The sequence below is a fragment of the Euprymna scolopes genome, chromosome 5, assembly GCF_053919585.1.
Source record: "Euprymna scolopes isolate OS-2025 chromosome 5, ASM5391958v1, whole genome shotgun sequence".
Lineage (NCBI taxonomy): Eukaryota > Metazoa > Mollusca > Cephalopoda > Sepiida > Sepiolidae > Euprymna > Euprymna scolopes.
Genome location: NC_136486.1, coordinates 155,361,075 through 155,378,754, shown reverse-complemented (window position 1 = coordinate 155,378,754; position 17,680 = coordinate 155,361,075).

Sequence of the window (17,680 nt, the reverse complement as noted above, 5' to 3'; positions counted from 1 at the left end):
TGCATTGATTTAACATACAAATGACATTATTCCGGAATACAGGAATGGGCAGAAGACATCTTAGAATAAGTAGTTACTCAGGGGAAACATTGTTATTTTCTGTCAGGGAAAAAAGGAAATATTATGTTTTGTCCATGATTTTACGATTGAGTTACGAAAGGTGCAACATTATATCTCTTATAAGTGCAGAAGGATGATTACTGAGAGCAGTAAGAGGAGTTATAAATGTATAGGGGAAAATACGAACAATTACCTCTAAAGATGGTAACCGTGGTAATGATGTGCTACTAGGATGGAATGTAGAATTTTATTTTGACGGCCGTATTTGTCCTAAATGGCGTTTTAGATTTCCATAAGATTGTGGACAATATTATAGACATAATAAATTAGTGACTGTCATCTAATGTTCTTAACCTACGGTACTTTTCTCCAGAAGGGAATTTCTGCAATTAAAATGTTATATAGGTGGTAACACTGTAAACTGCTAGATAGTTATAATTGTATAATTTGGCTGCAATAGTATTTCATCATATGGTCTATACTACAAATAGTCATGGAGTGTGGATATCTATTCTAACGGGATAAAATAACAATAAAATTAGCATAGAACCCTAGAATCTAATACACACACACACACACACACACACACACACACACACATATATATATATATATATATATATATATATATATATATATATATATATATATATGGGGGGTGTCTGTGTATGTGTGTGCAATGGTGGGTGCATTGCCTTGAACTATAGGAATAATCCCTTTTTAACGGGCCAATACTCAAACGTACAAATCTGAACGTTCGTAATGTAACATCGCATTAGCCAAAGCCGCAAATGTTTTCTTTTAGTATACCTGAATGGAAAAATAAAAAAAAAACAAATAACTCGCCAAATAGAAAAAAAAGCACGGGTCGGGAAAGAAACCAACAAGACTTTTTTCGTGTTGCTCAAAGAGACATGCACAAAAATAAAATGTAGACCGAATAATGCATTATATATATATATATATATATATATATATATATATATATGTATATATATATGTGTGTGTGTGTGTGTGTGTGTGTACGTGTGTTTTAACAAAGAATGGAACACGTACATCAAGTCTGTTGCCAAGGTCGCTGGGAAGATGGTGGGATCCTTCTACTGCTCCAGAAGATATCTCACTACTGATGCAATTCTCTATCTATATAAAAGCCAAGTACGTCCAAGGGTGGAATACTGTTGCCATATCTGGGCAGGAGCTGCTAAAAACAGCCTATCCTGCCTTGACAGAATACAAAATAGATTTCGTGGCTTAGTGGGGGATGCCCTTTTCCCTACCCTGCAACCTCTCTCGCACAGAAGAGACGTTGCGAGCCTATCCTTGTTTTATCGTTATTTCCATGGCAGGTGCTCGTCTGAACTCCAATTTCTGGTCCCCCCTCGCCAATCTTTCACGAAAGACATCCGTCTAGCCGAATCTACTATGAAAAATTTCCCCCACTCTATATCTGTGTCTAAATCAAAACGTGGATTCCATGAACAAAGCTTATTTCTTAGACTTGCACGCCTGTAGAACTCTGTTCCGTCTGCCTGTTTCCCACCTGACTACAACTTGGATGTCTTAAAATCCAATTTTAACAAATTCCTAATGAACCGCCCCCTTAAGTAAACACTTCATCAAATCTCCACACTACCGTAATGTACTTGCAATAACCCCTATCCCTGAGTGGCTTCCGGGGCTTGATAAGTGGTGATCGCTGTGTAAAAAAAAGAGAAATATACAGAAAATCACATTAATTTATAATGCGTCAAGAGTTGTTTTTAAAATTAAAAACAAACATCATACATTTCAGATTCATTCAAAACAACTCAAACGAAACTACGGACGCAGGATTATGAATAACTATAAAATAATATTACATGAAATCAATCATATTTTAGGCCTTACAGAACTAAAATAAATCTATTGTATAGATTGTTTTGCAAAAATAAAACATGCGCATCCAAGCTTATCTTCAACTATTATTTTGTTAGTTATTCTTTCAATAGATCGTAATACACGAATAAAAAAAATCATAGAAACGGAAAGTGTAATATTTCGAGGCTGAAGTTAATTTTGCTTTGTCCATTGCTGAAACCTTCTTTTGAGGTTTACGAAAGCGTTACACATCGGTGGATTTTGCATATTCTATACGCTTTCTCTGCGAGCAAATTATTAAGTTTTATACTTCAATTGGCAAATGTTCACCCATAGGACAAAATGAATACGGTAAAAGTATAGACAAATGTAAAAATACAATCCCTTTAAAAAGAGTTGACGTTAAACCTAAGTGCCATACACACACACACAATATATATATATATATATATATATATATATATATATATATATATATATATATATATATATATATATATATATATATAAAGCTGAACATTGACTATCATAGAAAATTGATCATATACAATGATAGAAGATGTATCGAGACACACGAATGGGTATGTTTGGTCTTGCATAATAATAATTCATTAAAATGTTGGGGTCTGCATACGCGCCCTGTCCACAAAGTATGGATATAAAAAGATTTAAAAATAAAAAAAAAAGTTTACAAGTGTGTTTTATAAAGATGTACATAATAATACTTTGATAAGCATGTTTTAACTTAAATATAGGTAGTATAATAACTTTGTGCGTCTTCGTTCGGTCCTGGCCTTTATAGAATGGAAATAGACAAAAACTGTAATAAAGACTTTTCATATCTATCTGCGTAAGAATACTTTGATAATTATGTTTAAGTTTGAAGAAATATGGCGTAATATAATTATGGGGTGTTCGTTCCCGCCTAGCCTCCATAGAGTGGAACTACGTCACAAAGTTTAACAAGTTTTTTTTTTTTAATATAGATCCGCAGAATATTGTGATAAGTGTCTTAGTGTAAACAGTATGGTATAATAAATCACGAGGTTTATCTATTTTACTTTTACTTACATCATATTTTGCTTTGGTTTTGATACCTCCAACATTGATGCTATATCATTGCCACCCTACCTCTTCATAACGTATCATACTTTCATAAATCTAAGTCCATTTTCTGCAGGATGTTATTGAATCTCGTCAACGACGGGTACCTTTGCTAGTATATATATATATATATATATATATATATATATATATATATATATATATATATGAAATAAAATGGAGGTGGAAGGACCTGGATACTCAACGTTTCGCCCGATCTATGCGGGCTTCTTCAAGAGGGATGGTCATTGAAGAAGCCCGCATAGATCGGGCGAAACGTTGAGTATCCAGGTCCTTCCACCTCCATTTTATTTCATATCGTCGGATTTAATCCAGCTCAACAATCATATATATATATATATATATATATGTGAGAGAGAGAGAGAGAGAAATGCGCATATACACACAGGAAACACGTATATATATGTACATATATGTATACATATATATATATACATATTTATATTGATATTCATATATATATATATATATATAAATATTGATATGGAAAAATTTACATATAACCACAGGAAACAAGTACACACGCACACACACATATAACTGTAAGTTTATGCATATGCATATATATATATGTGTGTGTGTGTATGTATATGTATATATATATATATATGCCTATGTATATTTATATATATTTACTCATATACGTATATACACACATATATATTTATATATATATATATATATATATATATCTCTCTCTCTCTCTCTCTCTCTCTATATATATATATATATATATATATATATATATATATATATATATATATATATATATATATATATATATATATATGATGAGGAGGGGTTCAAAAATTTTTTCTGATTCCAGAACAATTTCCGATTATTTTCTTAATTTCCCATTTAAAACGATTCCTGATTTTGATTCCGATTATTTTCAAATTTATAAATATATAACAATAAATTTGTTGGATGTGTTTTATAAATTTTCTAATTATTGCACCACCTTCCAGGTAATTTTCGCGTGTATTTTTTCAAATGAATTGATTAAATATTGGAAGACAAGAAAATATTTCTATTGATTTTAGGACACAGCCAGATTGCATCAGTTCGTCATAGATGTACATCATGTGTTTTGAAAAATAGTTGACGATTTGTAAACAAAATGAGGAAGCGATGTAAAAGCAAAATAATTATAACGTACCCTTCTATCATTAAGATCGAAATTCTAAATCACAAGCACTACATCAAACGGACAATGTTGACCAACGCGACGTAAAAAAGAAAAGGCGGCGGGAGGGGACTGGTTAATGTGAAAGTATGTGTAGATGGCAGCAAAAATTAACTAGAAATATACTTAACGCAAAACACTGAAAGAACTATCATAGCAGCGAGAGACACGGAAAAATCAATAAAACAGAAAACAGAGAGACAAGGGAAAAGACAAGAAAAGAAAAGTGGGAAGAAAACAACGACACGGAAAATTGATAAGGATGAAAAAATTAAAAAAAAACAATGATAACACTTGGATCTGAATACGAAAACGACACATAAAACGAGAAACTGAATCTCGAATTACAGTAACACAATACAACTTGATAAGAACCAATCACATCGAAGCAATAATCGACAACCACAATTAACCAGCAGCTATCGACTCTGTGGACAAATATACGAGACGGTAAGCCATATAATAAATGAATGCAGTAACTGGTCCAAAATTAAATACACAAACAGACACGATCAATTACTGGGAATTATGCAAACAACTGGATCTTGAACGTATAGAGAAGTGGTACAAACATAAGTCGGTATCAGTACTTGAAAACGAGATTCACAAAGTCCTATTGAACTTGGACATACAAACTGATGACCCCATACAAGAAAGAAAACTCCTGTCAAATCATAGACTTTGTTGTTCCAGCTGACCACAGTGCTAATATCAAAGAAAACGAGAAACGGAGCAAATGCAAAGAGATCGCCAGATACCTGAAAGGGATATGGAAGATAAAGAACATCAAAATTATACCTTATAATAGTAGTAGCACTAGAAACAACCCCCCAAAACATTAAAAAAAAGAATGAGAGAAATTGGAATTAAAGGAAAGACTTGAAACGTACAACACACAACAATCATGAAAACAGCTGAAATCTTAAGAAAAAAAAAAGATTGAAGGTGGAATCTTAAAGAGATGAACATTAATGCGGACTAGAAAAAGTTGTGCAAACGCAAAACATGAAACAGTACATGAAACCAAGGACACTGAAACCGCATATATATATATATATATATATATATATATTTATATATATATATATATATAAGTTATCTAACCCAACCCTAGCCCTATAGCTAAATCACTGCACCCCAGAAGAGCGAGACCAAATAATCAAGTAGAAACAACGAGGCAGAAAGAACAGATGAAATGACCAGACATCAGCCAAATAAGTGCGAAGAGAACTGAAACCTGGGGAAGTCTTATTGCCACTCAAATACCAGCAAGACCAATAGCTGCTATAAACTATGGGCCAAAAAGAACAGAAACCTCAAGTTTGAGGTCACAATCGGGACCCGGATAGTGCCCAAGTAACAGACCTTGTAGGACTTTCTATACTAAATGAACTATACAGGGTGAACAGAAAGTCCTTGGACCATGTTTAGATTTAAAATTAAATATTGTTAAAATAACTTGTTCTCTTTTCGAATGAAGTAAGTATTAAGTCTAACTATTGATCTAATTATTTTCAACAAAAATATTAAAATAATTTTGTTTAAACTTTCGAAAAATGAGCAAACGAGAGGCCATAATTCAACTTCATTGCGCGGGAAGGACAGAGATTATTAAGCTCTTGAAAGTGGCTAAATCCACCGTGTACCATGTTGTGAACAGATTTAAGGAACTTGGTACATCTAAAGACCGTCCTAGGAGTGGAAGACCTCGCACTGCTCGAACAAAGAAGGTGATTAAAGCTGTCCGAGAGAGGGTAAGGAGGAACCCGAAGAGATCTGCAAGACACATGGCTACAGACATGAATGTGAGCGTGGCCTCAATGAGAACCACCTAAAAACGATCTCCAGTTGTCCCCCTACAAGATGATAAAGAGACAGAACCTCACACCTGCCCAAAAGCACAAGAGACTTGAAAGAGCAAAGCTTTTTTCTTGGAGAACTGAAGGCTGGCACGATAGAGCGAGAGATCGTTTTTTCTGATGAAAAACTCTTCACAATTGAAGCGACTGTTAATAATCAGAACGACAGAGTTTATGCAAAATCTTCAGCAAGAGAATAGTTTTCCGCCGACAATGCCGTCTTCCCTCATGGTGTGGGCTGCAGTCTCCAAATCTTGGAAGTCACCTCTGATTTTCGTGGAGCAGGGGGTTAAGATCAACACAGATCGCTACATTAACGATATTTCGGTTCCAGCATTTGAAGAGATGAAGAAACACTTCAAAGCTAAGCCTTTCACCTTCCAACAAGATGGAGCACCATGCCACACCTCCAGAAAAACCCAGGCTTGGTGCCAACGTCATTTTCCAAGATTCTGAAGTAAGGACATCTAGCCTCCTGCATCGCCTGATTTGAATCCCATGGATATTTCGGTGTGGCCTTTGTTGGAGGCAAAGGTCTGTTTTGTTGCTCATCCAAGTGTTGATGATTTGAAGACATCTCTTCTGAGTGAATGGGCTAAAATACCTCAGGAAACGCTGCGTACCTCGGTTGATAACTTCAGACAGAGAACTGAACGTCTAATCGAAGGAAGGGACATCACATTGAAAATAAATAATTTGAATTTGTTCTTGGTTTCCTAACTTATAATTTTCATTTATGTTTAATTTATATTTTTTTGTAATTTTCTATTAATAAACCACTTTTGAATTGGTCCAAGGACTTTCTGTTCACCCTGTATAAAAAGATTCCATTATTAAGAGGATGACTAAACCGGGATGATGCATTATTCTACTTCAACTCAACGAATAGGTTATTTAAAAAAAATTAAACAATTCTTCGGTAACATAAACCTAGATATACCAATAGACCCAAACCACAAATATATATATATATATATATATATATATATATATATATATATATATATATATATATATATATATATATATATATATATATACCTATTTATCTAACTGGCGAAGTAAACAAGTTATGTAAACTATGTTTGAGAAGCTTATCAAAACATGCCAGCCCTTGTCAAACTGTGAAGTTGTCATGTTTGCGCCAGAAGGTGTGAACTGCTGACCGGCAGGACGTGTCAATAGTCACGGTTTCCGGTTTGCTGGATATAGTGTTGGATTTGATTCCAGACGTAAAACAACGAGGATTGGTTAAGGATCCTTCCTCGCTGAAAGCGGGATAATGTGTCCTGAAATGAAGAAGAGAAATACCCAGATGCTAGAATATTAACTTTCCATTTTTATGCGAAAGACACCTAGAAAGTGCAATAAAATATGTATATAAAATCACTCATCGTTATTGATCGTTCGAAACCTCTTCGTTTAACATTTTCCAACTCCACCCAAGGACAGAGCAATTTTCAGATAGACGAAACATCCAGAGAACCACATATGCAGTTGAAAAGGCATATCATAAATACATATCAGACACAAATCAACGCATAAAGACTAAGACTCGTTACGGGCCGTAAAATAGACTGTTACACATATATGTAAATAAGAGAGCATACGGTATAATTAGTATAGAACCTTACAATTTAGTGACGTATATAAACACCTTAGTATATACACAAGCACATATAGTAAAATATATAACATTTGCCATTTTTGATACGCGGACTATACAATATTTATCAGGGAGTACGTGTGAAACTCAAAGAAAAAACTTGACGGAATGAAAAGCAATGACTTTAGTATTAAGAGTGGAAGATGAGTTTCAAATATTAATTTCATGTAAAGTAAGCAGTAATTCTTTTTTTTACCACCTCATTTTGGTTTTCCTAAGAGTAAGGAAGTGCGCCAAATTTCTTTTCTGTCATTAAAACAAACTCCTACAGAAATCAACACCTTTTTTTAATTTCTAGTAAATAAACATTAACTAACATATGAAAAACACCATATATTATTTTTTAAATTACATAATGGACCTAAAGGAGATATTTAGCTTCTAAAATAAAACTAAATTTTTGGATAAATCTCTCTGTTGTGTACCGGGAGAACATTTTTCTAATAAAAATAAATAAAGTTTTTTTTTCAAGAACATGTATAGACTTATCTGTTATAAACATTAAATGACGTAAGAAAAACACGTTTAATATTTTTAAAAGTCAACTTATATTTTAATACACCTGAAAAAGAAAAAAAAAGATTCATCATTTTTAAGCGATTACCATTAAACAGCTTGGAAAAATTTAGTAGTAAAATTACGATTAAACACCAAACTATACTTTTCTTATATAAATATAAGGCAATGTTATAACAACTTGTTGAGTAAAATATCGTTAAGTACCTGTAACCAACTTTATTTATTTTAAATATTTAAAAGGTTTGTGTCTCAAATCAAATTTTAATATAAATATATGATTGTTAAAGGTCATGCATTACGATGCCCTTTTTGCAACTACTTACCCTAATCTTGGTGGCAATGGCAAAAAATAAATCAATTACATATGATTTTATAATTTTGCTGACATAGAATTCGTGGTAAAAAAAAACTACTTAACTGCTAAAAAGTTTGAATGTACAGGAAACGGGATCATTTTACATTATGATAAAAGCACAAATTAACCCCTATTCTACATTCTAAAATTATATTTCAGTGTGTTCACACCAAATCGATAAAAAAATTTAGAATTACATACAATTCAGAGTATTTTAGAGGTTAATTGATTTTTTTATAATGTTTGATCTTTATATAACTTATCACATGGTGTTGGTAAACTTGTAATTTTTTCATCTTTATTGTTCATCCGTGCGAAAACCAAGAGCAAATATTAGGAATATGAAATATTTACGAGGATGTGATGATTAGATAACCGAAGGTACAAAACATTTCTAACCAAGATTTCACGAAATAATTATAACTAAAATATTGCAATAAATGACACTGATACTGGTGAAAATTGCTTTAATGTTTCTTATAAAAAAATGAAACATTAGAATGTTTTGTCGTCGGAAATCTTCAGAAATTAGTAGAACACATTGATTGAGTAATCGGAGCTATTATACATTTGCATAAATAACTGCTGCAAATAATTCAGATTAGCTTATAGTTTCAGAGAATAATCTCCTGAAAAGTTTTCAGTATAAGATAGATATCGTCACTAAACTAAAGCACATTTCGATATACAAGAATATATAATACCGGTTTCCGAACTTAAAACCATGGAAGAATTTATAATAAGGTTCTAGCAACAATAGAAAAGTAGGGTCATTGGAAGAAAACATAATGTAGAGTCGATTGTGTTTGTATACTACAGAGTTAAGTGAATATTTAGAAGACATAAATTGCCACTACACAACAGCTCGAGAATTCATGGCAGAATTAAATGCTCAACGATACTTATTTGATTAAATACTTTAAAGGTATTTTTTGCGGATGAAATTAGAAGAAAAGTTTGCCTAAGTATTATCCACTAATCAACCCGACTAATTTTAAAATGAAAAAGACTGACATTGGGAATAAATTTTGCTTAATTTTCAAATAAATGATTGATATTAAGTTCGCGTGGTCAGATTCGCAAAAACTTCTATGGATTACATTCTAATAAATAGCAAAAACCGGAAGAGCATGCAAAACATGTTATAAAAGCCTACAAAAACTAAAAACATAGTTTGAACTGAGTGTAGAAATATGTTTCTACAGAAATCAAAAAAAGTAGAACAATTAATGAGGCGATTAAAGGCATGCCAATACGATAAACATAGTGGCATTATATTTTGTCACCACAAGTGATATACACTGAATATCCATATATATAGTACCACATTATACTATTTACTAAATAAACCCTAAGGTTTAATAATACCGAAACCTGTCAAAAACTATCTAAAAATTGAGTTTATAGTGCATCTTTTCTCTTGAATGATCACACCCTAATAAACATATGCGTTGCAAGTTTACCATAGTATTTTTTACAAGATAATGGTAAACCAAAACAAACTCATCAAGTTTCAAGGATGCTAAACCCGATGTAAAATACCTACTTAAAAATTGAAGGATTAGCTATAATATATGCAGTTAGAAATATCACAAATACTTGCATTATATAGAATAACTATTGAAAACGGATAATCAACTAATGTTAGCAATATTCTTAAAAAATATTTTAAGGGCGAATTCCTCGCATCGTTTGAAGAGATGAGATGACGTGTTGTACAACTATTTTATAAAAATGAAAATTTCGATTTTAAAAAAGAGCACACATGACTACATCTAATCAAGATCAATATTAAATATAAATAACAACTACCAGCATTGCCAGTCCTTTGTTTATTCAAAAGGATTAACAAAAATACGTGCCATGTGTGCAGTTTAAAGGCGGGAACATATAAAACAAAATCAGATATGTACATTAATGAAACAAAGAAACAAATAAAATAGAAGGAAAAACACGCGGCCACTAATTTTCATTATCCAATGCAGTATTGAGTCGCTGATCTCGCGTTGTTACACCGACAGTGACCAATATAAGATTTTAAGAAGTGTATACACCCGACGCCCCGGAATTTATAGAATGACACGACTTATGCATCGATTCGTATCCTGGTCAGAAATGAATATGGTTATAGAAAATATGGTGTAAACGAGCAAAGGTTGCGCGTCTGTAGCAAAATGAATCGATAAAATATAAACCGATAACAAAAACATGTACCTTTAAAAATTCATGCTGACAAGAATATGTATCATGTAAATAAAATATTCGCTGGTTATGTACGTGAAGTTTTTATTAAATGGGCCACTTCGAAAATAAAAACTAAACTACAAGAATGAATACGTTTAATCTATCTAATAATCTACGCAAAAATAAGTATTTCCGAAATTATCATTAATGGAAAAAATGTGTATACCTGGCATAATTATGTAAATAATAAAAACACGAGGTATATTATAAACATCCAAATATGAAGATATGTTAACAAAATAAAACATACGTATGCCCAACACAAATGAGGCAATGTGAGATCTTTTATCCGCCAATTATATATTTGAAATGCCAAGGATTTTAACAATACGAAAAAATGTAGCAAAAAATTACAACATATCCCGAAAAGTAAAATAAAATATACGATGTCAAATAAACGGAAAACAAATGAAGTCGGAGGTTTTGTCGTGGCTCGTATCACATGCCGTCCTGTCTCCCCGATATATAAAATAAATTACTACGCAGAAAATACATGATAATGGATATTCTGTTGTCCTTGACTTGCAGGCTTACAAAATCCGATCTTTTATTTTGATAATAATAAATAACGTATTTAATAAGATAATTATTCTTGTCGTTCATTCGGGGCGGAATAACATTAACATGAAAAACTCTTATCCTTTTCATCTTTATTAATGTATTATTTTATTTTATTGCATTTGTTACATTAAATATTCTTATCTGCACATTATACTTATTATAATATTTTCTTATTTTTAAATTACAAATAAAAAAGGTATGTGGATATCATAGGAGTTTATTAATTCACACTTGTATTCAATATATTTTTCTTCAATTCATTATGATTTTTATTAAAAGTATTTTCATTTATAACTTTATACAAATCTTACAGATATTTAATAACTTGTAATTGAGTTATGTGTTCTTATTATCGATTTTTATTATTCTATTACTGAGAAATGTCTTAGATTTAATTGCAATATATATTCACGTTTATGTCTGGGATATTAAAAATCGATATCTTCCCCATTTTGTAACATAGGTCTAATAATTTTATTTACAAATATAATCTTATTCAAATGTATTTTACTTTGCAACTTGCTATCTATTCTGTGTGTTCTGATGAATTCGGTTTCGATATTATGAATATCATCTCAGAAATGATAGTACAAAATGTGTTGTTGTTTTTTTTTTATTCCGGGGATCGTATGCAAATATTCATTTTAAGTTTTACTTGAACTAAAAGACATATAGTCATAGCTATGGTGAATTCTCTACTTTGAGCATTTAGTATCTGTAAGCTTTTTGAACAGATACATATGTTTATATATAAGTAACTTTGTTTAAAAAGTTATACATATAAAATTGTATATTATATATATTTGTATATTTATATATATATATATATGTATGTCTATATATGTATATATATATATATATATATATATATATATATATTAATTTCAGACTTTTGATAAAAGTTCTATTATAGCATATTTATTATGGGTTTTACCTGGAACGGTTTAACATCCCAGCTCGACCTGGATAAAGACAAAAAGGATCCATGAATTAACATGGGAAGGGATACTATCTTCAAGTACTATCCTAAGCCGGGAATGGTTAAAGGACTTATACTAAGTAGATATTAATAAGTCCGTCTGACTTTTTTAATTTTTGTTATTTTAGTTTATTTATTTACTTTTTCAATGGATAGTAGATAATGCATGTAGTTGTGTTATCGGCAGCTCCAGTAACTCTCGCTTCTCCTTTTTTTGTCATTCAGTCCCCATTCCTAATGTGTGATATTTTCTGACAAAGGGTGAAGAAAAAGCTGTTTTCTAGGTCGGTAGTACTTTGTAAAGAGTAGCCTGAGATATCGAAAAATTTCTGTTTTTGTGTCTATCGTTTTGGGCATGTCACTAGTAAGGGTGGTGGAGGTAAGCGTTTCATCTGGGCTGGCGTAACCCGCCTGATAGTCAGGGACCCGATGCTTGGATTTACCACTAAGGAGGCTGTCCTATCAGCAGGTGCAAATTACCGGGGCTGGTGTATTGCCATTTGGTGAATGGATTGTGGGTCATACAGTAGTTTCTCTTAGAGTCTCACGATGCCATAATAGTGGGTAATTGTTACGGTTTTACCTTATCGTGTGCCATAAAAAAGTTATTGTCTTTTTCTCTCTTATTTTCCCTCTCTGTCCTGCTCCAACCAAGTCTACCGACCTGCTCCACAAACCCCAAAACCTCAATCATGACAAGTCTCCAAAAGAGAAACACGAATAAACGTTAATCCCATCACCAACATAGAGTAGACCCTAATTTACCTTATATGTGCTTTCGGGTTGCACTAGCTTACACCAAAGCATTTATATTTGTCCTCTATCGCCCCAACAACAGTGGAGTTACTATCTTTAAGAGCATATCTGAGAACTTACCAGATCCTGTCTGCACATCCTTCGGCTAACATTCACATTTGCGATGACTTCTATATCAATAATGTGGAATGGCTCACCCACTAAAATAACACCGATGGCGAGGGGAGGTTTTGTCATGCTTTTACCATTGCCTATGACCTCACTCAGATTGTTCACAAACCCATCCGTGTGCTCGATACACCCGGTCAATATGCGAGCCTTCAATACCTTTTCCTCACAACTTCACCAGAGTTGTGTTGATGTTCCGTTCTATCTCCTCTGAGATCCTCTGACCACTCTGTTGTATCAGTTAAGATAAAAATGAAATGTAATAAGTCTTCTGACGTACCTTTCCACCGTACTGTATATCGATACTCTATGGCTAACTGAGATATGTTCCGTACATTCATATCTGACCTACCTCTGCATTCCATGTATAAAATGGATGTGTTCTCTATAGTATCAGACCTGATCGAATGGTTAATTATAGGCATAGACCGACTCATACCATCTAAAAAATTCCAACAAAAACCTAACAGCGATCCATGGGTCTGTCTTGAATTCTTAGTGACATGCAATATGGTTTCCGCTCTGCAAGATCTACAGCGATGTGTAAACGGTTATATCACATAGGATTAGTGAATCTCTTGACAAAGGTTTCCTTTCCAGGGCAATTGCTCTTGACATATCAAAGGCCTTCGATAAGGTATGGCATAAGGGCCTACTTCACAAGATTTCCAGCTACGGTATTGCTGGAAATGTTTTCTCAATCATTAAATCATTTCTCTCCGATAGGTTCATAATAGTGGTTGATGGGCAGAAATCAGAGGCCTACGTTATTAATGCTGGAACCCCCCAGGGATCAATACTGGGCCCAACTCCCTTCCTGGGCAACATCAATGATCTCCCAAAAAACATACTCAAGTAATTCGATGACATCTCTGCTGATGACACAACCATCTATGGCAACACATCAAAGGACGAAAATGACCAAGTTCTCTCTAATTCTCACTACTCTGATCTTGAGCACGTGGTACAATGGGGGGAAGCGGTGGTTGGCCACTTTTAATGCATCCAAAACTAAGCTTCTATCTTTACATCACCAATGCTCTGATCCTCATCTGACATCAATTGAAATTGATGGCCCTAATCTTGGAGAGGCTCAATGTTTTGGCAAGCTTCTGGGGTTGACCTTTAATCCTGATCTGAAATGGAACGTGCACCAAATCTGTTGCCAGGGATGCTGGAGAAATGGTGGGATCCTTCTACCGCTCCAGAAGATATCTCACCACTGATGCAATTCTCTATCTGTATAAAAGCCAAGTACGTCCTAGGATGGAGTACTGCTGCCACATCTGGGCAGGAGCTGCTAAAAACAGTCTATCCTTCCTTGACAGTGTACAAAATAGATTTCGTGGTTTAGTGGGGAAAACCATTTTCTCTTCCCTACAACCTCTCTACGACAGAAGAGACGTTGCGAGCCTGTCTTTTTTATCGGTATTTCCATTGCAGGTGCTCGTCTGAGCTCTAATCCTTCGTCCCCCCTCGCCAATCTTTCGCCGGAAACACCCGTCTGGCTGAAACATCTGTCAATAATTTTCCCCAGTCTTTATCTGTGCCTAAATCCAAACGTAGATTCCATGAGCAAAGATTCTTTCTTAGAACTGCACACCAGTGGAACTCTCTGTCGCTTGCCTGTTCCACACCTGACTACAACTTGGACGTCTTCACGTCCAACATAAACAAAATCCTGACAAACCACCCCCTTAAGTAAGACACTCAAAACCCCCAATACTAATGATTTCTACAATGCTATCTCATTGATTACTGTACACGCAATAACCCTTACCCCTTAGTGGCCTTCGGGCCTAGATAAGTGGTGACTCCCATGTAAACAAAAAGAAAAAATATACTTTCAATAAGTGTAAATCTTAACTGAATTATATGAATAAATTTAAAAAAAATGCATTCATATATGTGTATTTATATACTTATATATATATATATATATATATTTATATATATTTATATATATACTTATATATATCCATATATCTATCTATGTATATATGTACATCTCTTCCGCTCTCTCTCCCCATGTTCTCTCTCTCTTTCTCTCTCTCTCTATATATATAAATATATATATATACATATATATATACATATATATATATAGAGAGAGAGAGTCGTCTCTCTCTCTCTCTCTCTCTCTCTCTCTCTATATATATATATATATATATATATATATATATATATATATACAGAGAGAGAGAGAGAGAGAGAGAGAGAGAGAGTCGTTTTATTTTTTGGATTACGGTATATTTATGTTAAGTTACATTATGTTTTCAGCTACCCGACCGTTTTTTATTTGCCTGCATGTAGCTTCCTCAGACTTTTACAGAAATGTTCGTTTTTATGAGATGATAGAGTGAAAGAGTGAACAGAGGAGGGGTGCGAGACGAGCGGGGGAAAAAGAGGAAGGGAAGAATGGGGAAAGGTGGGGGTGCTTGATATGTCGGTAATGTTTTAGTTTTGGAATTTAATGGAACTTGTGGGGGAGGGTCTGGGAAGTTTATTTCTGGTGTGGCTAAGGACATAGGGATATATCTAGGGGGAGGGGAATATGTGGGGTAGGAAGAGGGTTTTTTTTTTAATTTGAGTCTTAATGTTAAAGTGTGTGGCGTCTCGTTGGTGAGATGATTTCTCGATAAGTATGCGTTGACCTGTTGGGTATTGGGCCGGTGTATATGCCTCCTTGGGAGTAGGGGTGTCGATGTGTGTTTGTATCTGTGTATGAGCGCATCCATACTCGCGCACACATGCCCAATTTTAGCACCTTAATGAAAATTTGACGTAAGCGGGATTGAAGTTGGTGTCTATGCATGCATGCGCACATATGCGCATAGATTTGCACCCAGGCCGTTGATGTATGTGTACATGTGAACGTTATTTAAGTATAAATGTGTGTACGTGCGAATGCGTGTGCTCGCGTGCGTGGCAGCTAGCTAACCCACTCCAAACAATTAACAACAAATAAAAATTAAATAAATAAACCGAAACATAGACCCCGCCTCCGAACCTAAGCTTACACCCAACAGGTCAATACATACTTATCAAGAAATAATCTCATCAACGAGACGCCAAAAACTTAAACATTAAGACTCAAGTTTTAAAGTAACACCCACGTATTTTCCTTTCCCCTCCACGTATACCTATGCCCTTAGCCACAGCAGACATACACTTCCCAGACCCTCCCCCACAAGTTCTTTAAACTCCAAAAATAAAACATTACCGACATAGTAAGCACCCCCCACCTTTCCCCCTTCTTGCCTTGATCTTTTCCCCTGCTCTTCTCGCACCCCACCTCTGTTCACTGTTTTACTATTTCATCCCATAACAACGAACATTTCTGTAAAAGTCTGAGGAAGCTACAGACGGCTAAAAAAACGGTCGGGTACCTGAAACAATAATGTAACTTTACAGAAACATACGGTAATAAATAGTAAAACGCATATTTGCTCTACAACAGTATTGAGCACTTTCTTAAGTTTTTATTAATTATTATTTCCCCTCTCTCTCTCTCTCTCTCTCTCTCTATATATATATATATATATATATATATTTATATATATATATGTGTGTGTGGGTGTGGGTGTGGGTGTGTGTGTGTGTGTGTGTGTGAAATTTCTCTGTGTTACTAAAATTCTCTGTCAATTTTCAGGCTACTGACTCGAAAATTGAAATAATAGATATTGAGATTTGGGAAAACTTTTTAATCGGTTTTCGGCCCGAAATATGTATGCGAAGGGGGCAGAGTTCAACGAGTTGACCTTCGAAAACTCTACTACACGGCGACAATCTGATATCTAAAACTTGGAATTTTAGATGCATATTACGTGGACATAGATCAAGCGTTTTAATTTCTTTTGTACTAAAACCATAAATATTAAGGGGTCAAATTGTGAGTCCAAATTAAAAAAAAAGTGTTATCCTTGCGGTCTCCACCAAACTATGGATTATATTAAGGGGAACCTATATAGAAAATTACATTGAGTATAAAAATGGGCAATGGGACACCCCTATTAGTACTAGTCTAGTTACAGTATGGTAATATTTACAAGCAGATGTAATAACAATGCTAATATAGTGTTTACATGTAATAAAACGCATATTTTTAGAAAGTGGTTCTGAAATTGTACAAAGAACATAGGTGAAGGGTCCTTTCCTTATATTAACTAATATTTAGAGATAGCCATGTTTTGCAAAAAAATAAATAGAGCATAAACATTTGCCATATAATAATCTGATTACTAATATTCCAAACCAAAATGCTGAATTCTAGTCACTGTGTTTGCGCGCATATATAATATTTCGTTGAAAGAACCGTAAGAACGTCCGTAACATTATGAAT